A 27,776-nucleotide genomic window follows, 5' to 3' on the forward strand; every position below is an offset into this window, starting at 1 on the left:
ATGTGTGGAAAAATTCACATCACCAGAGGTTTCTGTCTACTAGGAAGACAGAGGAGTCCTATAAAAGTAATTTCATTTAGAAAGAAAGGGAGAGGCCATGGGCCATTTCCCATGGCGTCTGCGATTCTTAGAGAACACAGCCTCCTCTTCATCCTAACTTTCCCTTCCTCATATTCCTCTCCATTTCCCCTTTGGCTGACGTACTTGAGAGGTACAGACTTCCCAATGCACCTACTACATCCCTCCCTTAATATGCACGCCACTTTTGTGTAGCTAACGATGGCCAGGACTCTATTAAGTGTTTGTTCTTCCTCTGGGAGTTCATGAATTGAGCAGGAGCTTGGCTGAGCAGCAGTCTGTGTGGTCAATTAATAACATTTTCTGACCCTGATGGCTTCTGCTGTCCCTTCCTTATGTCCACGTCCCCGGCCCTGTGTCCAAGCGGATTCGCAGCATGTGTTTGTAGAGACACTTTGCTGTTGTTCCTTGCATGGGGGTCCCCCGTTTTGGGGCCATCCCCCCTGGAGCAGGGTGTCCCGGCTTGGTGCAGCCCCGCCCCTCGGGCAGCGCTGAGCCAATGAGAGCGCGCGGCGGTGATGACGCAGCAGTGTCCAGGCAGAGCCGCAGCTCCCAGCGTTGCCCACCTGGAGCCACCTGCGCCCGGCCCGGGCCCCAGCGCCCCCCTGGATGGGAATTTGGGGAGGGGGGAGGGGGGGAGCGCCAAGGCCGGGCCCCCCCGCGCTGTGGTGGCGGCAGCGGCTGCAGTGGGGAGCGAGTGCGGGCGGGAGCGGCCGAGAGCCCAGCGCTGCCCCAGCTCCATCGCTGCCCCTGCGCTGGGATGCTGTGGGTTTGGGGGGAAGAGGGAGCCGGCAGTGGGTGCTGGGCCTGGGGGCAGCAGGAGAAGAGAAGGAGAAGCAGGGTTGAAGAACAAAATGGTCAAACGCTGCACGTGGGAGGAGCAGGTGGGATTGTGCAGGAGAAAGAAGAATAATGGGCGGAAGAGGAGTGTGAGGAAGAGTAGGGACACCGCAGGAGGGTCAGAAATGAGAAGCAGCAAAATGTTCCACCCCTCCCTGTATCTGTAGCCTCTCCCACAGCCCCAGGAGCGTTGCTCCCCCCACATGCAGCAAGTGTCCGAAGAGGATGATCCATGATTTTCACAGGGGTGAATCTTCGTGTTTGTGAGCTTTATAGGGCTAAATGTTGGTGCTTTGGTTTTTTGCAGGGGCTGAATCTTTATATTTTGGAGGGGATTTGGGCTGAAACTTGCTTTTTGGGGAGTTTTTGATCTGTGTCTTGATGTTTGGATAATTTTTGTGCTGAATCATTGTGTTTTGGAGGTTCTTATAGACACAAGATGCCCAATGACTTCCTGAGTTGCACTTGGGAAGGAGGAACCCTCAGCCCAAGGTGCTCTCTTGTGTTTTCCTCCAAACCAGGATTTGTCATTCCCAAGGCGTAGATGGATGGAGGAGGAGGAAAAGTCCCAGGGATCCCACAGGAAGCGGGGCTACAAATCCAGCGCAGGGAGCTGCGAGGAGGAAAGACCCTCCCTGAGCCGGGAAGGCGGCCAGAGATCCAGGCAGAGCTCAGAGCTGGTGGAGAAACCTCCTGGAGGGGAGAAGCCCCACAAGTGCTTGGAATGTGGGAAGGGTTTCAAGTGGAGCTCCGAGCTAATCCAACACCAGATGATCCACGCTGGGGAAAAGCCCTATGAGTGTGGGAAATGCAGGAAGAGCTTCAGCACTATTTCCTATCTGATGCAGCACCAGGTGATCCACACAGGGGACCGGCCCTACACCTGCTTGGAATGTGGGAAGAGCTTTGGATGGAGCTCTGCCCTGAAATACCACCAGCGCATCCACACTGGGGAGAGGCCCTACGAGTGTCCCAAGTGTGGGAAGAGGTTTCAGAGAAGCTCCACTCTGATCAGACATGAGCGGATTCACACAGAGGAGAGGCCCTTCCGCTGCCCTGACTGCGGGAAGGGATTCAAGCACAACTCCATCCTCACTGTCCACCGGCGCATCCACACTGGGGAGAGGCCCTACGAGTGTCCTGAGTGTGGGAAGAGCTTCTCAGACAACTCAGTCTTGACCCGACACCAACGGAGTCACCACTAAGGGAAGCCCTGTGAGTGCCCCGAGTGTGGGAAGAGCTTCGTGCTCTGCTCCAGCTCCATCCCCCATGGGAGGATCGGTGTTGGATGATCCCCAGTGACCCCATTGGGCACAGCCCTGGTGATCCGTGATCCTGGTGATCCGTGTTGGGAAGACACCTGGCTGGGGGGGGTCTCTGCATCATCCTGTCTCCCTGTGGGCACCTGGATGAACACAGGGGCAGGAACGCCCATCAGGGCTCAAACTGGCATTGGGAATTCCTTGTGGAGAGCAGATTTGTTGACTTTGATCCCCAGAAAATCTTCTGCGTTCAATCCTATCTCCTTTTCGCATCCAGGAATACTGAACAGTCTTGGAGATCTTTTCCAACCTCACTGATTCCAGGATTTTCATTTCCTATTGCCTAAGATTGTCTTCGGCAGCCAAATGGTGATGAACTGAGGCAAAGACCAAGCTTTTGGAGACAGTGGGGTAGAAAGTCCTCCAAAAAATGTTTTTCCCTCTCACTCAAGCACATAGGACCTCAGCTCACACAGACACGGAAATCCTTTTCTTTTGGCCTCGATTTGCTTTTCATTTCTCTTCATCCTTTTAAAACAACCAACACGGGTGAAAATAAAGACACTGAACTGAGACATGGGTGGGGACACGGAGGGACAAAGACATGGTGGGGCACAGACATGGAGAGTTGAATCATGGTTTTAAAGAGTTAAGATTTTTGCTAAGGGTAGAAGGAGTTTCCATGACCAAGATGTGAGTTAGGTAGGTAATTACTTGATCCTTAGGCAAGAGCTAATTGGTATAATTATCTGCTATTATGAACTCAGGTATAGAAGAACCTAAATAATAAATAAAATAATAATGCGTTAATCATGAAGCACGAGGCCTTGGATCGTGCCAGAGGATCACAGAGACCTGATGAAGACTCTCCTGACTTCATCCATCGAGACCACTGACCCATTTCGAGACCGACCCAATTCAAGAGAAGAACTGTGCACACGTGAAGGACGAATGGGCTCATTTTAATATGGGATGGGGATGGGAGGTGCTGGGGTTATGCACATGTATTGTATGTAAGGTCTTGGGCAATAAATAGAGGGCAAAGAACCTTGTTCGGGGCGGTCACGCCTTTGGGAGGTGACTCCCGTGCCGGTGAATAAACACACCACTTTGTAACTTTAATTAGTTACAGCGCCTTTGTCCGTGATTATTCCGGTTTTTAATGATTCAGGGGGACAAACTGCAGTCACGTGGGGACACTGCAGGGACATCGTAGTGACCCAAAACAGGACAGGCGACCTCAGGGTGGCCCTGATGTCCCCAAGGCAAGGCACCAAGGTCCTCAGTGTCCCTCGGGGTGACAGTGTCACTTCCATGTCCCCACCCTGTCCCTGCATCCCGGGCCGCCTCCAGCTTTCGCATCACTTCCTTGTGTCCCTCCACCGAGGTCCCCAAGGCCACCATGATGTCCCTGAGGGCCTGGGCAGCTCTGGGGAACCCCTGTTGCCATGTCCCACATGTGTCACCATCATGTCCCTGTTAACAGCGTCTACCAAGTACCTCAGGTGCCATGTCATCGTGTCCAGCTGCCCCTGGACATTGTGGTGACCTTGCTGGTGGCCACGGTGGCCTCGGCACTGGCCCTGGTGGTCACCACCTGCTGGGTGCGGTCTCGCAGATGCTGGGCCATGGCCCGGTGCTCACAGGCGGTGGTGGCCAGGTGTCACTGCGATGTCACCGAGGCCTGCAGGATCACCTGGCAGGACACAGTCACCGTGCCCAGGGCCAGCAGCAGGTGACTGTCCTCGGCCACCCCCAGGGCAGCGCACGCCAAGTCCAGGGACACTGTGGGGACATGGGGACACTGCACAGGTGGCACTGGGGACACAGCAGCAGGGCAACCAGCACAGTGGCACCTGAGCAGTGGCACCAGAGACACCCCAGAGCCACCAGCCCAGTGTCCCCAGGGCTGCCCCAGTGTCACCCGTTCAGTCTCAGTGTCAGCAGCCCAATGTCACCAACCCAGGGCCATCCCAGTGTCCTCAGCCCTGTCCCAGTGTCATCCGCCCAGTGGCACCAGGGCTACCCATGTATCACCAACCCAGTGTCCCTAGTTCCATCCCAGTGCCACCAGTTCTATCCCACTGTCACCAGCCCAGTGTCACCAACCTAGTGCCACCAAGCCACTCCCATTCCAGTGTCCCCAGGCCTGTCCCAGTGTCACCAGCTCAGTGTTCCCAGTTCTTTCCCAGTGGTCCCAGTGCCAGCCCAGTGTCACTGCCCCATTGCCACCATACCAATTTCACCATCCCAGTGCTTCCAGTCCCTCCCAGTGTCTCCAGTCCCATCCCAGTGTCGCCCATCCTGTCCCAGTGTCCCTGTCCCAGTGCTCCTAGTTGTGTCCCAGTGTCACCAGTTCCATCCCAATGCCACCAGTTGTGTCCCAGTGTCACCATTCAGTGCTCCCAGTTCAATCTGTCTCCAGTTCCCTCCCAGTGCCACCACCCCGTTGTCCCCGTACCAATGTCACCATCTCAATGTCACCAAACCAGTTCCCTCCCAGTGCTCCCAGTGCCAGCCCAGTGTCACCATCCCAATGTCACCATCCCAGTGTCCCCCGTGCCAGCCCAGTGCCACCAGACCAATGTCACCAATCCAGTTCCCTCCCAGTGCTCCCAGTGCCATCCCAGTGTCCCCCATCCTGTTCCAGTGTTCTTGTCCCAGTGCTCCCAGTTGTGTCCCAGTGCCACCAGTTCCCTCTCAGTATCACCATCCCAGTGCTCCCAGTCCCATCCCAGTGCCACCCCCCATTGTCACCATACCAGTGTCACCAACCCAGTGCCACCAGTTCTGTCTGTCACCACCCAAGTGCCACCAGCCTGGTGTCACTAACCCAGTTCCAGCCCAGTGTCCCCAGTCCTATCCCAGTGCCACCAGTCCTGTCCCAGTGTTCTTGTCCCAGTGCTCCCAGTTGTGTCCCCGTGCCAGCCCAGTGCCACTCCCTCCTTGACCCATACCAGTGTCACCAGCCCAGTGCCACCAGTCCTGTCCCAGTGTCACTAGCCCAGTGCTCCCAGTGCCAGCTCAGTGTCACCATCCCAGTGTCCCCAGTTCCATCACAGTGCCACCAGTTCTGTTCCAGTGTCACTGGTCCTGTCCCAATGTCCCCAGTGCCATGTCAGCGTCACCAGTGCCACCCATGGCACCACCCCAGTGTCCCCAGTTCAATCTCAGTGTCCTCAGTCCTGTCCCAGTGCCACCAGCCCAGTGCTCCCAGTTCCATTCCAGTGTCCCTGTCCCATCCCAATATCCCCCATCCTGTCCCAGTGCACCCAGTTGTGTCCCACTGCCACCAGTTCCATCCCAGTCCCATCCCAGTGTCACCAACTCATTGTCCCCATACCAATGTCACCATCTCAATGTCACCAAACCAGTTCCCTCCCAGTGCTCCCAGTGCCAGCCCAATGTCCCCATCCTGGGACAGGGGAAGGTCTGTACTGGTCCGTACTGGTCTGTACAGGTCTGTACTGGCCCATACTGCTCTATACTGGTCCATACTGCTCTATACTGGTTTATACTGGTCTATACTGGTTTATACAGGGTTTTACTCACACACAGCACCATCAGCCCTATGGCCAGCCCATGCCCAGCCTGGAGCTCAGCTCACGCAAACTGGTCTCCACTGGTCTGTACTGCTCTATACTGGTCCATACTGGTTTATAGTGGTCTATACTGGATTTTACTGGTCTATAGTGGTCTGTACTGGTTTATACTGGTTTTTACTGACACACAGTCATCAGCCCTATGGCCAGCCTGTGCCTGGCCCAGAGCCCAGTTCACCCAAACTGCTCTATACTGGTCCATACTGGTTTATACTGGTCCATACTGGTTTATACTGGTTTATACTGGTCCATACTGGTTTTTACTCACACACAGCAGTGCACAGCACCATCAGCCCCATGGCCAGCCTGTGCCCAGCCCATAGCCAGCTCTGGCACTGCTGTGCCCCTTCCTCCTCCCGCTCCAGCATCATCACCACTGCTGCCTCAGCCAGGACCCCTTGGAGCCACAGCTCCTGCTCGTCCTTGTCCCCCAGGGTCCCCCCAAGGGTTTGGAGTTTCCCAGGTGAGGGTCCAGGGGGAGTTTGGGGTTCCTAGGTACCCAGGTGAGATTTTGGGGGTCCCACCTGAATCTCCCCAGGAATCTAGGGGGTCCCCCCCCTTTTCCCTTTCCCTGGCCCCTCTGAACTCCACAGACTCTGGAACTTTCCACTTCCCCTTTTCCCTCCCTCGGCGCTGGGGGGTCCCAGACTTGCCCCAAACGCCCCAAAATCCCCCCAGAAATCCCCCCCGACTCCCTCTCCCAGGATAGTAACCCCGCGGGATTTTGGGGTTCCCACCTGTGGCTCCATCCCGGTCTCCATACGGAGGCTCTGCCTGGAGCTGTGTGGGACGAGGGTGTTGAGGCTCGGAGGAGGGAGGGCCCTGATCCTCCCCCGAGGGCTTTGTTTACCCTGCCAGGACCTGGGTGACACTTTCGGAGTGGAGTTTAACCCCCCGGGGCCCAGATCCTCCCCTGAGGGCTCTGATTTACCCTGACAGCACCCCCTTGGAGCCCATTTTCCCCAACCAGGGATCTCTTTACCCTGCCAGGACCCTGATTTGGAATCGAATTTAGGATTGCTTTTGGGGATCCAGCAGGATTTGGGGTCTGGGATTTGGGATTTTGGGGGGATCTGGGATTTGAGATCATTTAGAATTGGATTTTGGGGATCCAATAGCATTTGAGATCTGGGATTTTTTGGGATGCAGGATTTTTTGGGATCCAGGATTCGGGATTTGAGATCATTTGGGATCATTTCCTGGATCCAGCAAGATTTGGAATAATTTGGGGTAATTTTAGAACTGGATCGGATCCCAGATTTGAGATCATTTGGGATTATTCCTTGGGATCCAGCAGGATTTGGGATCATTTGGGACCCCAGGTGTCCCTAATCCCCCCCGCCATGTCCCCAAGGGGTCCCATTTTAGCCCCCATTGATCGCTCCGCCCCTTACCACGCCCCATTGATGGCCCCACCCCCTCTCCCCCGCCCCATTTCTTGCCCGCTCCTTCCCGCGCTCCCCTTCCCGCCACACCCAGGCCCCGCCCCCTCCTCTCCCCATTGGCCGTCTCTCCCAGGGCCCGGCCCACTGCTCCACACACCATTATTTCCTGCGCCCTCTCCATCCCCGCTACGCTCCCGCCGCCTCCCATTGGCCGCCACGCTCGGCCCTGCCCCTCACTGGGCGTGGCTAAAAGACCGGTGGGCGTTTACTGAAAGGCTCCGCGCAGTGGCGGCCCCGGGGGGCGGAGCCAGTCAGGCCCCGGGGGAGCCATGGGAGCGTTCGATCAATGGGGAGGGCCCGGGGAGTGCTGAGAAGGGGGTGGTGAGTGGGGGGGAGGGAGGGGTCCCATGGATTTGGGGGGAGGAGTCTTGATGAGTGGAGGGGGGGGAGGGTCCTGGCGCCCTGGGGTGGTCCCAAGTATCCGGGGGGGTCCCAACGCTTTGGGGCGGTCGGTGAACGGGGGGGCAGTGAATAGGGGGAGCCCCGGTAAATTGGGGGGGGTCCCTGGTGATAACCGGAGGGGGGGGGGGGGGGGGGAACGGAGCGAGCCCCAAGGGACTGACCCCGGTGCTGGGGACACCCCGGTGCCCCCCCAGCGGACGGCGTCCCCCCCCCCATTCCCGCTCCTGTTCCCGGGGGAAGTCAAAGGGGAGGGGCGGAATCCCCGGGATGGGCAGGGGGGGCACAAAGGGGGGTCCGGGCCCTGTGCACCGGAGGGTGGTCGGTACACGAGGGGGGGTCCAGTCCCGGTGCCCGAAGGGGCTTCCCGGTGCCTGGTCATTCGTGAGGGGGTGTCCGGTGATTCCTGGGGAGGTCTCCGGTGGTCCTGGTGCATGACGGGGGGGTCCCGGTGACTCATGGAGGGGTCTCCGGTGATCTCGGTGCCCGAGGCCGGCGATGTTTGAGGGGGGTTCGGCGGTCCCGGTGCACGATGAGGGGGTGTCACTGCTCGATGGTGGGGGGGGAGTCCCGGTGCACGGTGACGGTGCTGATTGATGGGGGAGGTCCTCTGGTGGTCCCGGTGCCCGGTGATTGATGGAGGGGGTCTCCGGCGATTCCTCGGGAAAGGGGGGGCGGTCCGGTGATGCCGGTGCACGAGGAGGGGAGAGAAGAAACTCGAGGGTCCTGAGGGGGTCCCGGTGCACGAGGACGGTTAAATTCGGGGGTCCTGGTGCTCGGAGGGGGGGTCGGTTCCTGGTGTGTGACACAGAGAGAGACCCCGGTGACACTGGGGACCCTGGCACGGGGCTGGTGACACTCAGGGGCTCCGGGTGGCACAGAGACTCTCCCCAAATTCTCTGGCACGAGGTCCTGGTGGCACGAGGGGCTCTCGGTGACACGAGGAGCTGGTGGCACTCCAGGGGCTCCTGGTGGCACAAGGAGCTGGGGGCACTTGAGGGGCTCTTGGTGACACAGGGCTCTCAGTGTCACTCGCAGGGCTCTCGGTGACACGAGGAATCTCCCCGTTCCTGCTGGTGGCACTCGAGGAGCTCTTGGTGACACTCGCGGGGCTCTCAGTGACACGAGGAGCCCCCAGATTCCTCTGGGTGACACAAAGAGCTCCCCAAACTGGTCTGGGTGACACGAGGAGACGGTGGCACGAGAGGAGCCCTATGAACGAGGATCCGGCGCAAGGGGACCCCCAAAATTCCTCGAGCGAACCCCCCCGAAATCCTCACGCGGGACCCCCCACTCACCGCGAGCCCAACCCCCCCCCCCTCACCCCGGGGGTCTCCGGGTGATCCCGCCCCAGGTCCTCCCCTTTCCCCCTTTTCCGTCAGGACTGGGAAGGTTGGAGGGACTGAAGGGGGGGTGCAGGTGCGGGTTTTTTCGGGGGGGTCCCGGTGGCCCCCGGGGCGGGGTCAGTGCTCAGCAGCGGGGCCGCGCCGCTCGCACCCGTTGGCCGAGATCGGGGGGGGCGGGGGCGGCCCGGGGACCCCCCTGAGCCCCCAAATCACACCCGGGTCTGCTGCTTTAGTCCTGTGCTCCCAGCGCTGATTTTTCTCCTTTTTCAGTCTTCTGATAATTGATAAAAGATTCGTATTAGTCACAAAAGCATTGGGGTTTTTATAAACCAGAATACTAAGCTCTGAAGTAAAGCATGGACACTAGATAAAGGAAATTCTATGATAAAATAATTCTGTTTGTTATAATATGTTGTATTATGTTGCATTATGTTATGTTATGTTTTCCAAATCAGTTGTATTGGCTACCAGCTTGCAAAATCGGACATCCCGAAAAGCCCTTCCTGTCTTTGTCTAATCAATACTGCCTATCTCAAGGACCAGACTCTCAGAACTTCTCTGCTGGTTATCTACAAGGACCAGATGGCTATCTGTGACTGATTATCGCCCAAAGGCTTTGTGAATTTGTGTAAGGATGTTTATTCTACCACCACTGCTTATGACAACAAAAAACCAAAAATTATTGATTACAACGAGAACCCACAGTATAAGAAGAGGCTGCAAACCAAGGTTGGGTGGAGCGTGGAGTGGGCGGTGACCCCTGACGTTCCCCAGCGCTGCTTGCTCTTTCTATATCAAATAAAGCAATCTAAATTTTGCTGAATATCGAGACTTTTGTCTCTCATTTATAACAAACTTTTGTTGTATTTTTTTTGCTAAGGTTTAATAAACCTTTAAAATTTTACAAAGTGACTGTCGTTTCTCACACCCTGCACTGCCGAGGTAGGAGGTGCAGCTCCAAGGAGGGAGGTGAGTGGAAAACTGGTTTGAAGGGTCTTCATTTACTTCTCATCATCCTGCTCTGAGTTTTTGGAGTTTTCTGCCAGAAATCTCTCCCGTCCACTCATCCACAGCTGTTTGGGGCAGTTTTTCCTTTTTGTGGGGGAAATCAAAACCATGCACTGACGCTCCTAATTAGGGGGTAGGAAAAGTGAGGCTCCAGGGCTTCCCGCTGAGCCGGAGCCAGCGAACACGCAGGGCTGGGAAAGGCGTGCCGGGAGCTGCGGAGAACTTTGTGTTTCCAGGCCAATGGCGGCTCGGGCCCGGGCCCGTTCCAGGGCTGTTCCTCATCTCCGCCTTTGCCCTCGCACAGCCCGGGGGGCCCTGAGAGCGCGGGCCGAGGCTGGGCCGTGTGCAGAGCCCGGCCCTCGCTGCCATTGGCTGATTGTGCCAATGTCACTCCTGGTTGTCGCGCGCTGATTGGGCAGAGCAGCAAAGGCGCCATTGTGGCAGCGTCTGTGCGGGCCCGGCAGCGGCGGCAGCGGCCGGAGCCCGGGGAGGCGGCGGCGGAGCTCGGAGGCGGCCCCAGCGCAGGTGGGAGCCGCGCTCGGTTGTGCGGGGGCTCGGGGTTCGCTGCGGGCCTCGGGGGCGGCAGGGGGCTCTGGCGGGTTGGTTGTGCCGGTGCCGGCCCGTGTTGGCGCTGGGCTGAGGGCGCTGCGGGAGCGGCTGCCCGCGGTCTCCTTCCCGCTGGGGCCTCGGCAGGAGCCGGTGCCGGAGCAGCGCTGGCTCGTCCCGGTTGCTGTGGGTGGGACAGCGGTGTCTGCCCTGTGCCCGGGGCTGTGCGGGAAAATTCCCGTGTCCAGAGGTTTGTGTGCCCAAAGTTGAGAGAGGAGTCCTGTAAAAGTGACTTTATTCCTGAATAAAGGGAGACGCCATGCGGCATTGCCCATGCGGTCTCTAAAGCGCATCCTCCTTTTTATCCTCATTTTCCCGTTTGCATCTCCCTCTCCCATTACCCTCTGGCTGAGGTACTTGGAAGGTTCAGATTTCCCGATCCGCCTACTGCATGTCCCTCCTAATATGCAGTCCTACTATGATATTAATCTTACTGCTTTCAATCCTTCCTTCTCTCATTTTCTCAAGAATAGCGCTTACAAACTTTTAATTTCCTCAATTCCTCAATCTCTTTTTCCGCATCCTCTTTGGTGCAAGGTGTCGTGCATGGTGAAAAGCTGAGAGTTGCTGCAGCACGTCAGAGGAGGAGCAGCATTCGTTTAAGTCATGGTCTGCCAGGGAACCACGAAAACGTGTCCCATTCCCATCCTTTCCCTGTTTGCACTGGTACATGAGCTACTTTCTTATTTCCTTTGTTATCTGTTTCACCAGTTTTCGGTTATCAACTATTTGTAAACAGCAATTTGAATGATTTAATTTTCCACAAACTCCTCCTCTTTCTGTTGATAGATAATCTGATCCCATCCCATGGTGAAATGTCTCGTTCCTCATTTCAGTGGATTGGTCGTCAGGAAGGTCAGGAGCTGGAGCTGTCTGGTTGGTTATTATTTTGAGGACACTTTTTAACCTAATTCTGCCACTCAAATTACGGATGGCTTTTCTGTCTTCTGATAAGAATCCGTTAGGGATCCCAGGGGCTGGTCCCTGGTGTTGTAGGATTTGTTCTGGTGGCCGTTCATCTTTTTCCCATTTTTGGGTGCTCCTTCCAGCCGGGGAAGAATCAATTGACCCCTTTTCTCTGATTAAATCATCAAATGTTTGGATTCCCAACTGATTTCTCTGGATTAGCAAAAACACCTCAGTGCTCTGGGGAGAGGGATAATTTCCCCCCCACACTTTTTTTATTAAAGTTTTCCCAACATTCTCCGTTTGCTGTTTCCCTTTGCAGCACAGCCAGTTTCTGTTGCAGTCAGATATCCTCACTATGGGCTCTGCCTTTAGTTGTGCAAATTCCATCTGTGCAAGCAGGCAGAGCTGGGGGTGAGGGGCAGATGGACTCAGGGAAATTCCTCCCCCAGGCAAGAAGGCCCTTGGGCATTGTCCACACTTTGCTTCAGGTAATTTGCATTTCTAAAGCTCCCCTCACGGCTGCCTGGAACCGATTCTTCTCTTCCAGAGCTGCGGTTTGCTGATTCACATGTGCACCCCTACATCCTGCTTGTTTTGTTTTGTTTTGCTTTTTTTTTTAAACGATTTTGTATTAACTGGTTATGCATTAAAGTCTCACCATTAATACTCTTCTAGTTTTGCCAAATGCAACCTAAAGATGCGCATCCAAAAATCCATTCCGACATTCTGCCATCATTAAGAGCCTCCTGTAAATATGTACAAAAATATTCCAATGCAATCAAGTTTTTTCTGCTTTTCCTGGGAGTAAAAACTGTCACAACCCTGGCCCAATCCTAACTGATAATATAAATGTAGGATTATTATGAAATTTTTTTCTAATGGAGTAATCTTGTCAGTTAAACTGCAGGAAAAACAAAACTCTCCAATAATATCTTTGGTGTTAGAGAGTCAAGGTTTTACTTGATTCTGGTCGGGGTGTGCAACAGAAATAATTTCATCCACACATAGCCCGGATGTGCCAAGAAAATCATACCATGACACGTGAGTTTTACTAGATTTTCATAAAGTTTTTACAGCCGGAACCCATAGAAATCCACTCGTCTATTCCTCATTGCTTCAAAGTTGTGTGGTTCTTAGTATTTTGTTTCTTAGCAGACCCGGATTTCTCCTCTTGTGATGTTAATTAGGTCCGAACTCCTGGATTTCCTTCTCAGCCTTTTCCAGACCAGGTGTCTCCATCTGTGCTCGATGCCGGGGGCAGTGTCTGGGTGGGTGTTCTTTGATATTTGCTGATGTTTCGTTGAGGTTTTGTTGATGGGCATTCTCTTTGTGGATATCTTTTGGGCTTTTCCCAGTCTGTTGACATATTAAACTCATCCTTATTGACTGGTGTAACACCCCTTAAAAAGTTCTTTAAAATTTCTTTCCCCTCTTTCCCCAGTGCAAAGGCAAAACAAGCCTGAGTTGACAAATAACTTTTAAAAATTTAAACTAGGTATATTTTCCAACAATGGAATCCCGGCAAGGCCAGTGTGTGAGTGTAACTGAGAGGCAGAGTGGAATTCTGCCATTGTCTTCCCCAGCAGCTGTGGCAGTGCAGGCACTCTTTTGGTTATCAAAGCTTTAATTTGATGCAAGACTTGACCAACAGGAGATCCTCCTTCCAGCAGTTTTTGGGCCTCAGGTCCCATTAAAGCTGTGGCTGCACAATTCTGCAGACAATGAGGCCACTCTGGCCACTGGGTTAAATATTTTAGCATGAGAATTCCTTTGGCATGGCCCTGTTTAGCATTCTCATACAATTCAAATTCTTTTTCCCTTTGTGGTAGGGCCAGGGCAGGAGGCTCAGTTAATCTGCTTTTTAACACTTGAAAATTCTGCTTTCCTCCTGGTGTCCATCCCTCCAGTTTCTTGACTGGCAAGACAGGAATGTCTTAGGAATAAGTACCTGTCTCCAAAAGCCCTGCCTTTAGCAGGGACTCAGTAAGAGGCTCTAAGCCCTTGCTTCCCTCCCTTGGAATAGGGTATTGCTTTCAGACTCCAGTTGTCCTTGTTGCTTCAAAGTACTTTGGAGAGGCTCCATATCTAATTTCCCTATTTTCCTGGAGCTGCCCACACTTCTGGTTTCACTTCAGCATAGGCCTTGCCAGACATTGGACACAAAGGCACAACAAGCCTCTGTATCACCTTTTCCAATATCAATTTGCATTCCCAATTTAGCCATCAAATCCCTTCCCAGTAAATTACAATCACAATTAGGAGGAAATAAAAATTCCTAAATTACAAACCCATCCCCCACAGCTGCTAACAGCGGTTGAATAAAACACACCAGCTCACCTTTCCCATTTATCCCCTGAATAATTTTTGGCGTTTTGTCACCTTAAATCTAAGATTGGGAGTGGATGGAGAGGTCTCTGTGTCCATCAGGAAAGGCCTCCTCTCGATCCAGATCCACCCTGAATGTTCTCAAGGGCCCCAATGCGGTGTGTCCCTGGTGTAATGGGAGCTGTGACACCCCTGACAATGTATGTCCATCAAGGGCTGGACTTGCTCCTCCTGAGGGTGCTCCTGTATCTGCTTCCAGTGTCCTTCTGCCCTGCACATGGAACCCGGATTCCTTCCCAGGGACTGTTTGGGTCGGCTCTCCCCTGCCGAGGAGGGCAATGCCTCTGCCAGGTCCTTGTGGCCGACCCCGTCCCCTGGGTGCTGGGGGCCCCTTGTGCCCTGGGGTTCATCCATCAGGGGCTGTAGAAACTCTGCCATGGCCTTTGCCTTCCCCTTGGCCTTTTCCTCATCCCTTCTTGCATTCCCCTGCTGTGCCTTTGTGACCAAGTGCTCCAGGGGCTTCTTCTGCCCCTCCTGCAGCCCCCTCAGTGCCTGGGGGTGCTCATCCTCTGACAGCTGCTGAGCTTTCTGCTAAATCATTCCTTTCTGCAGTGACCCAAGGAAAATGCTTAAAAGCTGATCTGGATGCTTGCACGTCCAATCCCCATTTCCCAGCTGTTCCTTTGTGCTGCTGCTCCTTGTGCTGTGGCTGCCGTGGCCAGCCCGTATCCCAGAGCCGGTGCCTGTCCTGCCGCAGTGTCCAAACGCGGCCCCCCCGGCGGGCAGGGCCGGCAGCTCCACGGGGCCGGGCAGCGGCCGGGGCGTCCCGCAGCCTCCTGGGGGCCGGGGGCCACTGCCGGGCCTGCAATTGCCGGGGGGTGCTGGGCTCAGGCAGCGCCCGGCGCTGAGCCCCGGCTGCCCCACAGCCCCGGCCCGGCCCCGCAGCTCCCCACAGGCCCCCAGCCCGTGCTCCCGGTGCCGCCCCTCTGCGCCCGCTCCTGCCGCTGCCCAGCACAGAGAAACCCCCTGCAATCCTGACCTCCTTGTGTGCCTGTCTTGGCAACCGGGGATATAAAAGATGTCAGTCAGCTGGCAACTTTCCTGCTTCTTGCCTGAACCATATTCCTGCACAATCCCCTTCACCCAGTCCCTTCCCAGCACACCAACACCATCCATCCCCTGTTGTCTAAATCCCTTCTGGACTTCTCTTAATGCCTCCCTGGGTGTCCCTATCCTTGATGACCTCTGGGAGAATGTGCAAACTCCCTCCACATGCCCTCAAGGGACCCTTCAGAGATATTTTGGGATCATCATCCCTTTTGCCGGGATCCCTTCCTGGCTTTCCCTTTCTACCCTCCACGGGTGCCCTGCCATGTTCAGTCCCCGAAGATGCCACTGTAGTCACTGCTGAGATTTTCAGTGCTCTCTGGCTGCCGACTCTTCCCAGCCCCCTGATCTGTCACTCGTCTGTCTCCTGGCCCCAGCGCCCCCCTGGATGGGAATTTGGGGAGGTGGGAGGGGGGGAGCGCCAAGGCCGGGCCCCCCCGCGCTGTGGTGGCGGCAGCGGCTGCAGTGGGGAGCGAGTGCGGGCGGGAGCGGCCGAGAGCCCAGCGCTGCCCCAGCCCGAGCTGCCCCAGCTCCATCGCTGCCCCTGCGCTGGGATGCTGTGGGTTTGGGGGGAAGAGGGAGCCGGCAGTGGGTGCTGGGCCTGGGGGCAGCAAAAGAAGGGAAGGAGAAGCAGGGTTGAAGCACAAAATGGTCAAATACTGCACGTGGGAAAAGAAGGTGGGATTGTGCAGGAGGAGCAGGAATAGTAGGAGGAAGACGAGTGTGAGGACATTTGGCGAAAACAGAGGAGGAGGATGAGCAGAAACGGGAAACAGCACAAGGTTCCACCCTTCCCTGTATGTGCAGCCTCCCCTCCAGCCCTAGGAGTGTTGTTCCTCCCACCTGCAGCGGGTGACAACGGAGAGGGTTCCACGATTTTCACAGGGATGAATCTTAGTGTTTCTGAGCTTTATTGGGCTGTTGGTGCTTTAGTTTATTTGCAGGGCCTTAATCTTTCTATTTTGGAGAGGATTTTGGCCCAGTCTTGTTGTTTGGGGGGGTGGGGTTTGAGGTGTATCTTGATCTTTGGAGGATTTTTGGGCTGAATCTTGGTGTTTTGAAGGTTCTTACACACAGACACAAGATGCTCAGTGACTTCCTGAGATGATCTTGGGAAAGGAGAAGCCCCCAGCCCAAGTACCTCTTATCTTGTTCTTTTCCTCAAACTAGGATATGTCATTTCGAAGGTGTGGGCAGATGGAGGAGGAGGAAAAGCCCCATAGATCCCTCAGGAGGAGGAGCTGCAAACCCAGCCCAGGGAGCTGCGGGAAGGAAGGACCCTCCCTGAGCCGGGAAGGCGGCCGGAGATCCAGGCAGAGCTCAGAGCTGGTGGAGAAGCCTCCTGGAGGGGAGAAGCCCCACAAGTGCTTGGAATGTGGGAAGGGTTTCAGCTGCAGCTCCCACCTGATCCAGCACCAGATGATCCACAATGGGGAACAGCCCTACGAGTGTGGGAAATGTGGGAAAAGCTTCAGGACGATTTCTGATCTGATGAAGCACCAGGTGATCCACACAGGGGAACGGCCCTACACCTGCTTGGAATGTGGGAAGAGCTTTGGGTGGATGTCCTACCTGAAGAAACACCGACGCATCCACGCTGGGGAGAGGCCCTACGAGTGTCCCAAGTGTGGGAAGAGGTTTCACACCAGCTCCCATGTCCTCAGACATGAGCGGATTCACACAGAGGAGAGGCCCTTCCGCTGCCCCGACTGCGGGAAGGGATTCAACCGCAACTCCACCCTCATCAGGCACCGGCGCATCCACACTGGGGAGAGACCCTACGAGTGTCCTGAGTGTGGGAAGAGCTTCTCACAGAGCTCTCACTTGACCGAACACCAACGGAGGCTCCACTAAGGGAAGCCCTGTGAGTGCCCCGAGTGTGGGAAGAGCTTCGTGCTCTGCTCCAGCTCCATCCCCCATGGGAGGATTTGTGTTGGATGATCCCCAGTGACCCCCGTTGGGCAGAGCCTTGGTGATCCGTGTTGGGTGGGGGGAAGGAGTTGGAGAGAACTTTTCACTCTCCTTGTCTTTGAGCTATTTGGTTGGTAATAAATTTCCTCCCTGTTCCCAGGCTGGGTCTGTGATGCCTGTTCTGCTGTTTTTGGACGATCTCTCCCTGTCTTAATCTGACCCAGAAATTCTCTATTAAATTTTCTGTCCCCTGTGCAGCTGGAGGGGCAGGGTCATATTGGCTTTGATGGGTGCCTGGCATTGGGCCAGCGTCATCCAGGCCATGGGCACCCCTGAGATCCCAGTGTGGTGATGCATTCCCCCACTCCTAGAGAAAGTGCCAACCCAAACTGAGGCCAGGATGAAACATGGTTATGACTGGAGCCCACTCTCTTGTGACCCTCTCAGCAGAAATCCAAAAGGAGACCTTTGAGCTCTCCTGGGCCACCGTGGGCTGTGACCAGCAGTCTCCCTCTGAGGGGCCTCTCAGAGCCAGCAAACCCTCGGCTTTGCTGTGCCTGGAGGATCGCTGAAACACGACGTGTCCTGGGCCCATACCCTCACTGCTCAAGGCCCCATCCTTCGGCCAGTGGGAGATGCAAAAACATCTGAAGGCAGGATTTCACTGAGCTCTGAGGGGAATTTTTCCCAGGTACCTTGCTTGCACTGAGTGTACTGTCTGTGTGTGTGCCCCTGCACATTTGCTACAGCAAATCTGGGAGAAATCTTACTTTCCTAGATGTGAAAGTACCTTGCATACCTAAGGTCTGTATGCAAGGTTTAGTTATAGTTATGAACTTTCTTAAATACTTCTATTATTCTATTGCTAGATTGTTAAATGTAAGTCATAAGCTAAGTGGTGTTTTTCTATTAAGTTGCTAAGTACAACTTGCAAGTTATAGCTATAAGTTAGGTTAAATGCTGTTAAGTGTTATTCCTCCGTGGAATTCTTAACGTTAAGTTATAAGTTAAGTTAGGTATTAGTTCAGTGTTGTACCTCTGTTGCATTGCAGGGACTAAGGTATAAGTTAAGTGACAAATTAAGGGAGAAGTTAAAGTGTTCTTTAGAGTTGTAAAATTTTTAGGCCATGCTCCTTTTAATCCTTCCCTGCACTGTCTTTTGTCCCATGCGCATAAACACAGCACACACCCACCCACACTCCCCTAGGGAGTTCTCAGTTCATTTCTGTTTTGGTTGACTGGTTTTTGTTTGGTTTTGTTGTTGCTTGTTTTCCCTTGTTGTGCCTTAGCTGTTCTGTAGGCAGTAGAGTCAATCTTGCCATCAAACTTGTTGTATTTTGTCGCTCAATATTAAATCTGACTTTTGTTCATGCCCTTGTCACCAATTTTTAAGCGATCTTAAGTACTCTCATTGATGATGAATGGATAAATGGATTTCAATGGATTTCAATCTCATTCATGACAGCACCACAATGTCCCGCATCACCGAGGGCCCTGACACACGCCCGTGTCACAAAGGGCCACCCCCGGCACCCAAGAGCAGAGGGACAGCCTGGAAGCGGCCCGGAGCAGCCCCGGCCTCGTGGCCTTGTAGCCCCTGGCGTGGCCAGAGCCCTGGGAGGCTTTGGCCACGGTGGGAGCCGGCAGCCCCAGCCCCGGCCTGCAGAGCCCTGGGGCTGCAGCCCGGGCTGGCCGGGGCAGGAGGAATTGGCCGGGCCGGACGTGCCAGGGCCTTGTGGGCAGTGGCTCCGTGTCCCGCGGGAGGCCGGGGACGAGGGGTGTCCCTCAGGGCTGTGCCCGGGCACCGGGGCTCGTCAGTGCCTCGCTCAGTGACACCCAGGGGCACCGAGCGCAGCCTCGGCGCCTTTGCAGGGCACGGGGAGCTGAGCGGGGCAGGGGCACCACGGAAACACCGAGTGCCTGCCCGGGGCAGAGCCGGGGCAAAGCCGGGCTGGAGAGCCGGGAGAGGCTGCTCAGAGCTGGCCCGGGCACTTGGGCACCTGGGAGACAGAGCCCGACTCGGAGCTGACACTGAGCCAAATACCTGAGAAATCACAGCCGGCTTTTCTAGACACTCTTCATTATTCTGTATTTTCTCAACGTTACTTTTCATCAGGGAACATTTCAATGTATATTTTACTTTATTTTTTACCCTATAGAAATGATTCCGTGTATTTTGTAATGTGCGAGGAGAGATGTGCTGGGAAATGTTGTGGTTAAGGGAGTTTTTTATTCAATATATTTTCAAATCTGAGATGTGACAAGTCCAGACTTTGACTCCAGCAGCAGTGTCTGGTTCCAGACTGCTCTGCTTTTCACAGTGACATCTCAGTTCATTCAAATCCAGCAGTCAAAGCCCTGGAAGCACGGAAAAGCTGGGAATGAGGTTAAAGCCCTTGGAGGGTTTGCTGTGTCCGTACATTCCCCATCTCCCCTGGTGTCCGTTCATCCTCTCTGCTCCTGTCCTAGAGCACATTGCTGTACCCAGAGTTCAGTACATGCTTTTATAGATAGATAGATACATGTGATTATTGTGTACACGATTCTCTTGCAGTGAGTTACTGTGATGGTAATTCCATGATCCTCTGCTTTGTGCCCAAAGAATGGTTATTGTATCTAAACCCCGGCAGCCCGGGAGGGGATGTGTGCGGGGCCGGGGCGGGGAGAGGCTCCTTGTTCATTCCGCGGGCGTTTTGAAGCCTCGCTGCTCGGGTTTTCCGCGGCTCTCTCTGTGCACCGTGGGTTTCTGTTTGCCTGAGAATCGGTTTTGCCCCAAGCAAACAAAGGATTTTTTTTCCCTTTTCTTGGCTCGGAGAGGCTGCAGGGGCAGCCTTGCCGTGCCTGGAGGCGAACTGAGCAGCTGCTGTGTCGCAGCCCGGGGGCTCCGCGCCGGCAGGAGCGGAGCGGCGCCGCTGCAGCCCAAAGCCGCTGCGAGCCGGGCCGAGCCGGGAGAGAAAACAGCCCGAGGCTTCAGCCCCGCTGCTTCGCCTGCCGGGACCGTGCCCGCGGAGCCCGGCTGGGGAGGAGTTCAAGGGCAGGCGAGCCCCGGGCTTTCATCTCCTTCGGGACAGCCCCTGGTTGGTTTTCCCCCTGGGGAAGAAGCCGGCGGCTGTACCGTGTGTCATGAGCGGGGATTTCTCTGGCATTTTGGGTCTTTTGTCCCAGGTGTTTGTGTGGGATAAGATCGGACAATTTAATATCTAGCAATTATTTTCATTTTTTTCCTTGCCTTGTGGGCTTACTGTTTGTTAATAAAGTGATGGAGTTTTTTCCACTTTCATCTATTAATATTAATTTCGTATTTGTGGAAAGGGATTATTGGAACCCTGTAGAGGAGATGATACTCACTCCAGAGTGTCCTCTTAAAAATCACAACTCAAACTGTGACACCCTACAAGAGCTTAGAACATGGAATGAGCTCCACCCTGAGCTCCCACTTGATTCGGCACCAGGAGATCCAAACTAAGAAATATCCCTGCTGGTGCTTGGAAGGCGGGAAGAGCTTCAGCAAGAACCCCCACAGCATGAAGGACCTCAAGATTCACGCTGGGGAGAGGCCCTAGGAATGCCCCGAGCGTGGGAAGAGCTTCATGCTCTGCTCCAGCTCCATCCCCCGTGGGAGGATCGGTGTTGGATGATCCCCAGTGACGCCCGTTGGGCAGAGCCCTGGTGATCCGTGATCCTGGTGATTCCCGTTGAATGAGGGGGAAGGGGTTGAAGAGATTTCTTTCCCTTCTCCTTGTCCCGCTGTGATTTGGTTGGTAATAAATTCCCTCGCTGTGCCCAGGCTGGCTCTGTTGTTCCCGTGCCGGTGCTCGGGGCGGGATCTCTCCTGTTCCTTCTCTCAACTCCCGGGCCTCTCCTCAGCCAATCAGAGAATGCGATGAAGAAGATTCAGCCAATCAGAGAGAGCAGCTGTGATGACTCACCGGTTGCCGGGCAGACCCGCAGCACCCAGTGTTCCCCACCTGGACCCGCCCTCCCCGCCCAGTCACGACCCCCTCCCGGGGTCCCCCCCAAGTCCTCTCCCAGTCCCGCCCCACAATAAACGGGACGGGGCGAACTGGGAAACTTTACTGGGAACACCGGGAGCAGCCAGGCTGGGGCAGAGTGAGAGTGGGGCTGGGGGGAACACACGACCCCCCCAAAATCAGCGCGGGGACGGAGCGGGGGGGTCCCGGCCGCACCCGAGGCCATGGGGAGGGGCTGCAGCAGCTGCTGGGTCAGGAGCTCTGTGGGCCGAGAAAAGGGGGTAGCACCTGACTGGGGGCCCCATGGGGAGCGCACACGCTCCGGGGTCGGAACGCGACCCCCAGGACCCTCCCCTCACCCTTCTTGCACAGGTAGAAGCCGAGCCCCAGCGCCAGGAAGACGAAACCCAACACGGAGCCCCCGATCCCCATCAGCACCTTGCTGCGGGCGGTGTCTGGCGGCATCTCTGGGCGTCCACAGGCGTTAAGACCTCCCAAAATCTCTCACTGACACCCCAAGCTACTCCAATCACCCTCCCAGTCACCTCTACCCCCCAGGACTTCTTGAATCCTCCTCCCAATCTCTTCCCGGTCTCCCCAGGACCCACCAACGCTCCTCCTGTCCCTCTCACGATCCCATAACCCCCTCCCAGTTGCCCCCCACCACCCCAGGACCCCCAAACCCTTTCCCAGTCCCTGCCCGGTGTCACCAGGACTCACCAGGACTCCTCACAGTCTCTTCCCATCACAGCCAATCTCATTCCAACCTTTGCTTTCCAGCTCCACATCTTTCTCCAACCCCTCCAGGCTCTCTCAAATCCCTCTCTGTTCCCCCCAGCTGATCCCACTGTGTCCCCACTCTCTCCCAGTGCCCTCCAGTGTGTCCATCTCACTGTGGCCCTCGAGCTCCCAGCCCGGCCCCCGCTGCCTGCTCTGCTCCATGGATTTCTACCCTGCTGAGATCCAAGTGAGGTGGTTCCAGGGCCAGCAGGAGCTCTCAGGGCATGTGGTGCCCACCAGGACCAGGTCCCCAGCAGGAGAGGGCTGGTGTGGCCCTGAGAGGGACTGGGAATGAAATTGGAGAGAGTGGGGGAACACTGGGAGAGAGTGGATTGGACTGAGGCAATGGGAGAGAGGGTGGAGGTTTGGGAGTGGAGTTAGAAGGACTGGGAGTGGGAATGGAATGGCTGTGGACTGAGAGGAATTCGGAGGGACTCTGGTGACAATGAGAGGGACCATGAGGACGCCGAGACAGACTGGGATGGACTGGGAGAACCACCGGAGTCACTTGGGGTGAGGGGCAGGAGGCCCCGGGGATGGGCACAAGAAGGGCTGACGTGTCTCCGGTGATTCCCAGGGAGGTTTTGAGGGGCTCCAGGGTCATTCCCAGGGCAGGGCCCGAGGGGACACGCTCTGCCCCACGCTCACCTCTGCGCTCCACGAGGAACGGGCTGGACAACTCGTAGTTGTGCCGGCAGTGCCTGTCCACCGCAGCCCGTCTGTACTCCATCCATTGCGGGTCGCTGTTCCAGTGCCTGGCAGCCTTGTCCCCAAAGGAGGTGTCCCCACGTGCAGCCCCACATCGCTGCCCAAGTGCAGGAACTGCTCCCGCTCGGAGATGTTCCTCTCCACGAACCTCAGCCGGTCGGTGCCGTGAATGAAGTGACACTCGGACTAAACCATCTCCTGGAACAGCGCTGTGTGTGCAGGACACAGGTCCGGGGGTGTCCCCCCAGCAGCCCCCCAGCAGCCCACAGTAGCCAAGAGCTCCGGGCCCCCGCCACACGCCCCATGGCCAGCGCCGGGCAGGGTCTGACACCTCCCCCCTGTTGGAACCCTGGAAACTGAGGGGTTTGGGCTTTCTGTGCTGACAGGCATTGACCTCCAGGAAAACACTGCTTTTTTCCAGAGGCCAGGAAGAAGCTTTCCAGAATTGTGTGATAGAACTGGGATCACTGGTGTGTAGTTTGAATAGGAGTATGCAATGTCCCATGGTGGAAAATTTAGAATTTGTGGTTTTAGAATATATTAATATATATAAAACAAGATGGAGATTTTAAGGTGGAGTTTTCTTTCTTTTTCACCTTCTTCACGGGTCTAGGTGTTACTTTTGTCATTGGATAGAAAATTCCACATTGCAGGTCACAGGTGATTGGTTGTTGGGTTAAAAGTAAAAAGAATTCAGCTGACTGTTCTTAATTAGAGAGAATGACCCTTAAAAGGCCTTGTAGAGAGAGAGAGAGAGATATGTGTCCATTTTTGGCCTGTTAGGTAGAAGTGCTGTAGAACTCACTGTAATATCGAGAAGAATTAATAAATATCTGAGTCCGAACACGAAATTCCGTCTCTAGAGCATTTAATCCTGACTCTGGAAGAACAAAAAAGAAGATAAAACGCAATTTCCCCCTCCCCAAATTCTCCTGGGGGGGGGGCGCTGGGGGCGGGGCGCGGGTGGAGTCCAGGTGAGGAGCTCTGGGCGCTCTGGGACTGCCTGAGGAGTCATCAGCGCCGCGCGCTCTGATTGGCTCAATTATTTTGGTGCCTTCTCTGATTGGCTGAGGAGAGGCCCGGGAGTTGAGAGGAGGACCGGGAGAGATCCTGCCCCAGGCTAGCGGTGGAAGAACATCCAATTAACAAGGCATGCAGATCATTTCCCAGCGGTCCCCACACTCCTGTAGGAACTAAATGCACCGAGGATCTCACGAGGGTCACCAACTCTCTGGCGGCCAAATCCAGCCCTGCGCTCCCTGCGGGTGCGGGCACTCTGGGAAGGGCTCAGCTGCGGGTCAGATGGCCGGAGAGTGGCTTGGTGGTCACCTCGTGTGTGAGGCAGTGATGGGCTGGGGAGATGCGTGCACACTGCACATAATCACTTCCAAGCAAAAATCATTCCAGGAAGGAGTAACAGCTTCTGACAGAGACCAAGTGTTGCCACCAGGTGCTCCTGCCAACAGCCGCCTGCAGAAAGGAGCACACACACCAATGCACGTGGGCTTTGGCTGTCCTCTGGCAGAGAAGTCCCCAGGGGACACAGGTCTCTGTGGCAGGAGCAGGCACCAGCATTGGCAGGCCTTGGGGGCGGCAGGTCTCCTTTGGCAGGGACTCTGCCACACCTGCTGATTTCACTGCTCCCAGGACTCAGAGCAGCATTCGTGCCCTGGGCCTTATGTCCCGTGTCTGTGTCACACTCCTGTGTGTGTGACGGCCACCCAGCACCGGGTCTTGTCCCAAAGAGGCCCCGGCAGCTGCTGTGGAAGGCCCCGATGCCCTTCCTGCTGCAGCTGCATCGGCAACCGTGGGGGCTCCTTCTGCTGCCCTGAGCAGGCAGAGCAGAGGAGCATCTGCTTGTTGTTTGAGCCATTCCTAAAATTCCTGTTGGGCTGTCCTCGAACCTTGGGGGAACGTCTTCCTTGCAAGCTGGGCCACTTTGGCGGTGGGGTGGGTGGGGGTGTCCCCAGGGCACGTGGAGGTGTGTCCTAGGGCTCTTTGTGACACAGTGCACCGTGGTCACCGTGCAATAGGAAAGGGACAGACCGTACAAGGGTGACCCTTTGTGACACATCGTGACATAGGTGCTGGCGGCGACACGGCCACACCACAGTGCTCGGTGCACTCGTCGGGACAGGACGGAGAGAGCGGTGCTGTGAGGCGCCCCCACACAGCCAGCTTGTTCCCTACTGACCCGGAGCTTTTCCAAAGCGTTTCCTCTGCAGGTGACCTCGAGGACAGACTGCAGGACACGGTGTCCTGTAGCCTTCCCAAGGCTTCTCTTTTGCAGCTGCCTACAAGGCACAACTGCAGCACTTGCTCATCTGGAGCTTTTCCGAGACATCTCTCCTGCAAGCAGTCCCAACTCCAAACAGTGACATGGAGCAGACACCACCCAGAGTGCCCAAGCTGGCCTGGGTGAAGGAGGAGGAGGAGGCTGCAGCTCCCTCAGCACAGCAGCCTGAAGAGCTGGAGCAGATCCAGCTGCTGCAGGAGGGTGAGTAGCAGAGCTGGGCCACAGGGCTGGTGCCTGCGGCCAGCTTAGCCCCATCCCATCCCATCCCATCCCATCCCATCCCATCCCATCCCATCCCATCCCATCCCATCCCGTCCCACATGCCCATGGATAGGACAGAAGAGGAGCTGGGGCTGAACCCCCAGGCAGCCACCCCCCATCCCTGGAGCATCCCAGGGCTGTCCCTGCCTGGGAATGCAGGGCTGGGCTGTGTTCTCCGGCCTCTCCCACAGCCCCTCAGCCCTGGCTGCGCTCGCTCTTTGCCAGGTGCCGCCATGGACCCGACACAAGAGCAGGACCCTGCCCGTGGCCGCTTCCGCAGAACAGCGCAGGTACTGCAGCCATCCCCACCTGGGCTGGGCCTGCTGGCACTGCTCAGCCCAGCACCGTGCTTGGAGCACTCCATGGATTCTCAATCTCTTCCTGCCCTTCTCCTGCAGATGATCTATGAATTCATCATGTGCATTTGGCGGGAAGAGACCACCGGTGTGGGCACTGGGCTCTTGGCAAACTTTCCCCTCTTCACTGCTGAGACCGGGGCTGCCATGCTGGATTTGCTTGTGGAGAAGGGTGTCTCCAATCCAAAGCAAGTAAGCAGCCTGTGGCCAGGATTTGTGTGGTGCCTCAAGCCAGCTCTGCTGGGTTCCTTCAGTCTTTGAGGCCCAGACCAATAGGGTGGGAAGGGCAGCACTTCTCAGGGGAAGCTGGGGAACCTGCTGCTCGGGCAGGTGTCCAAGTCTCCCCGGGCCTTCTGCAGGTGCCAGCCATGGTGAGGTACATCCACAAGTGGCTCACGGCCAATGAGTCTGCTGGGCACAGGCTGGACAAGGCCCTTCTGGAGCTGACCAGGGAATACCCCTGCGATGTGCTGATGACTCTCTTGCGCTGGGCCCCATCGGGTGACAGGTACGGCAGCCCCACCTGCCTTGAGGGTTACCCTGGCCCGTTACCCTGTAGAGCCTGTCCCTGGTGACTGCCAGACAGGGGGACAGTTCCAGGAGCCTCTGGCTCCTCCGTTTGCCAGTGCTGCCATGTCAGCCCCTGAGCGTGCTGCCACGCTCCCTCCCTGCCCCTCAAGATGCCTGCACCCCCGTGGGCTGGCTGGGTGCTGCCAGCGAGGGCCGGTGGGCAGAGGCAGGGCTGACGGCCAGCGCGGGCCCCTGCAGCAGCCCAGGCCACAGTGCTGTGGCCCAGAACCCCCTGACACAGAGCTCTGACCCCACAGAGCTGCTACGGCCATGTGGGGAGTGATCATGTCCTCCACTGGGACTGCGGAGCCGGCGCTGCAGATACTCCTCAATGTGCTGAACGCCTGGCCAGTGGACAGTGTGTACACCCCCGATGGGGACAGCACAGGAGTCTTTGCCCTGGCTGTGAGTTCCTGCAACTGACCTTGGCTTGCCCCTAGGCCACCTCTCCAGCAGCTAGCTCTCTGTCCTCCCCCCAGCTGCATCTCTCTGCCTCAGGCACTGCGCTGAAACCTGCCTTAGGGGCAAGGTTCAGGGGCACCAGGCTGGGTGACCCCGAGGTGTCTCCCCCGGCCTCTCCCTGGCATGCTCAGGCTCTGCCACACGGATGTCCTGGCACTGAGTGTTGTCTCTGGGTGGTTCATTTTTTGCAGGCAACCGTGACACTGTGGAGGGTCTTCAACCTGACCTGGTGCCCACCTATAGTGCTGGAGTATTTTCCCCGTCTCTTTCTGTGTCTGCTCTTCCAAGTTTACATCAGCGCACTGGATACGCCAGAGGAGGTTGATACCTTCTGGAAGGGGTGCCAGGAGCAACTGGGCCTTGCCACCAACCCCCAAAGGTGCTCCATCCCAGTCCTCCCAGTCTCCCCATCCCTTCCAAGGCAGGAGCCAGGGCTGCCAGCATCACCTGGGCTTTGCTCTGCACACAGGTTTGCGGTGCAGACCCTGAAGGTCCTGCTCTGCCGAGTGCAGTGTGAGCATGTTGTGGTAGCCATGGAAGGCAAGGCTGGCTGGGACACGCTGCTCTGTACTGACACCCACCACTATGCAGTGGGACTCCTGGCCAGGTGAGACCCCCTTCTCCCTGCTGCCCCCGGCACTTGTGCCCAGGGTGCCCCACACAGTTCCCATGGGCAGGGGTGAGAGGGCTTTGTCACAAAGAGACGGACGAGCAGACTGGAAAAGGCTGGCACAGGAGGGTGCCCGGGAACAGCCGCCTCCCAAAGAGCCCACGGGGGGCTTGGGAAAAGACCAGAGCTCTGTGGGTCACTCCTGGGAGAGCTTTGCCCTCCCGGCTCAGGGGCAATGATGCCTTTTCCCCCCACCAGGGAGATGCGCTGTGTCTCCATGATCTGGTGCTGCAGCTTCATCTCCTGCCTCTTGGAGCTCCTCAGCCAAGACATTTCAGACTGGCAGCTGCCTGCCATGGCGTTCCTTGTGGAGGTGAGCCCCATGGGCAGCACAGCTGAGCTGCCTCCCACCTCTCTGCCCTCTCACAGCCGCAGCTGCCTGGGACGGTGCCCGTGCCCTGTGCTGCTGCCTTGGCTCAGCCCTGCCTGTGCAGTTCTGAGCTCCTGCCAGCTGGGCACCCAGGTCACTGCTTTGTGCCTTTCAGGTCCTGGACTTCCTGGACATCAATGAATGGGGTGACAGCCTCCTGGAGATCATGGCAAGGCGCCTGCAGAGCACGTCCAGGGAGATGCGTCACCTGGTGCTCAGAGGCCTCGTGCAGCTCAGCAAGGACCCCTCGATGGTGAGAAGACAGCAGCGGCTGAAGCTGTGCTGGCAGCGTGGGGCTGGGGAAAGCAGCCCCTTGGGCTTGGCTGGGCTTTGGGAGCTGTGGCAGCTGCTCCCAGCTCTCCTGCGTTGCTGTTCAGCTGCCCGAGTGCTTCAGGACAGGCCTTCGGCCCCTGGGCTCCACGGCAGCAGCAGCAGCGTGGGCTTGCCCTGCCTTGTCTTCCATGCAGAACATTAGAATGTACAGCCGGACAGAA

At 56.3% G+C, this 27,776-nt stretch overlaps 1 pseudogene; it reads left to right on the forward strand.

The window, feature by feature from the left end:
* LOC148217987 (uncharacterized) overlaps nucleotides 1–27,776 on the forward strand; it is a 125,062-nt pseudogene that overhangs the window by 24,289 nt on the left and 72,997 nt on the right.

Source organism: Sturnus vulgaris, unplaced genomic scaffold, assembly GCF_052056855.1.
Source record: "Sturnus vulgaris isolate bStuVul1 unplaced genomic scaffold, bStuVul1.hap1 Scaffold_195, whole genome shotgun sequence".
NCBI lineage: Eukaryota > Metazoa > Chordata > Aves > Passeriformes > Sturnidae > Sturnus > Sturnus vulgaris.